Source organism: Austrofundulus limnaeus, unplaced genomic scaffold, assembly GCF_001266775.1.
Source record: "Austrofundulus limnaeus strain Quisiro unplaced genomic scaffold, Austrofundulus_limnaeus-1.0 Scaffold3416, whole genome shotgun sequence".
Taxonomy (NCBI): Eukaryota; Metazoa; Chordata; class Actinopteri; order Cyprinodontiformes; family Rivulidae; genus Austrofundulus; species Austrofundulus limnaeus.
This window is the reverse complement of record NW_013955818.1, coordinates 2,388-3,472: the sequence shown is the minus strand read 5'-3', so window position 1 is coordinate 3,472 and position 1,085 is coordinate 2,388. Positions and strand designations below refer to the sequence as shown.

General features: G+C 48.2%; 1 long non-coding RNA gene across 1 annotated transcript in view; it reads right to left on the bottom strand.

Annotated features, from left to right (window-relative positions):
* LOC106511866 (uncharacterized) overlaps window positions 1-363 on the bottom strand; it is a 1,737-nt gene extending 1,374 nt beyond the window's left edge. The window contains exon 1 of the long non-coding RNA XR_001309560.1: window positions 98-363. This is a non-coding gene — a long non-coding RNA (uncharacterized LOC106511866). The remainder of the gene's footprint in view (window positions 1-97) is intronic.
* Between the last annotated feature and the right edge of the window lie 722 nt (window positions 364-1,085).

The following is a 1,085-nucleotide window of genomic DNA, read 5'->3' as shown; positions in this document are numbered from 1 at the left end:
ATGAGACATCTGTCCTCTCACTATGAGACATCTGTCCTCTCACTATGAGACATCTGTCCTCTCACTATGAGACATCTGTCCCCTCACTATGAGACACCTATAAGACATTTGTCCTCTGGCTGTAAGACATTGGTCCTCCAGCTGTAAGACATTTGTCCTCAGACTGAGACATTTGTCCTCTGGCTGTGAGACGTTTGTCCTCTGGCTGTAAGACATTGGTCCTCAGACTGAGACATTTGTCCTCTGGCTGTGAGACGTTTGTCCTCTGGCTGTAAGACATTTGTCCTCAGACTGAGACATTTGTCCTCTGGCTGTGAGACGTTTGTCCTCTGGCTGTAAGACATTGGTCCTCAGACTGAGACATTTGTCCTCTGGCTGTGAGACGTTTGTCCTCTGGCTGTAAGACATTTGTCCTCAGACTGAGACATTTGTCCTCTGGCTGTGAGACGTTTGTCCTCTGGCTGTAAGACGTTTGTCCTCTGGCTGTAAGACATTTGTCCTCAGACTGAGACATTTGTCCTCTGGCTGTGAGACGTTTGTCCTCTGGCTGTAAGACGTTTGTCCTCTGGCTGTAAGACGTTTGTCCTCTGGCTGTAAGACATTTGTCCTCTGGCTGTGAGACATTTGTCCTCTGGCTGTAAGACATTTATCCTCTGGCTGTAAGACATTTGTCCTCAGACTGTAAGACATTTGTCCTCTGGCTGTCAGACATTTGTCCTCTGGCTGTCAGACATTTGTCCTCAGACTGTAAGACATTTGTCCTCTGGCTGTAAGACGTTTGTCCTCTGGCTGTAAGACGTTTGTCCTCTGGCTGTAAGACATTTGTCCTCTGGCTGTGAGACGTTTGTCCTCCGGCTGTAAGACGTTTGTCCTCCGGCTGTAAGACGTTTGTCCTCTGGCTGTAAGACGTTTGTCCTCTGGCTGTAAGACGTTTGTCCTCTGGCTGTAAGACATTTGTCCTCTGGCTGTGAGACATTTGTCCTCTGGCTGTGAGACATTTGTCCTCTGGCTGTAAGACATTTGTCCTCTGGCTGTAAGACATTTGTCCTCTGGCTGTGAGACATTTGTCCTCTGGCTGTAAGACA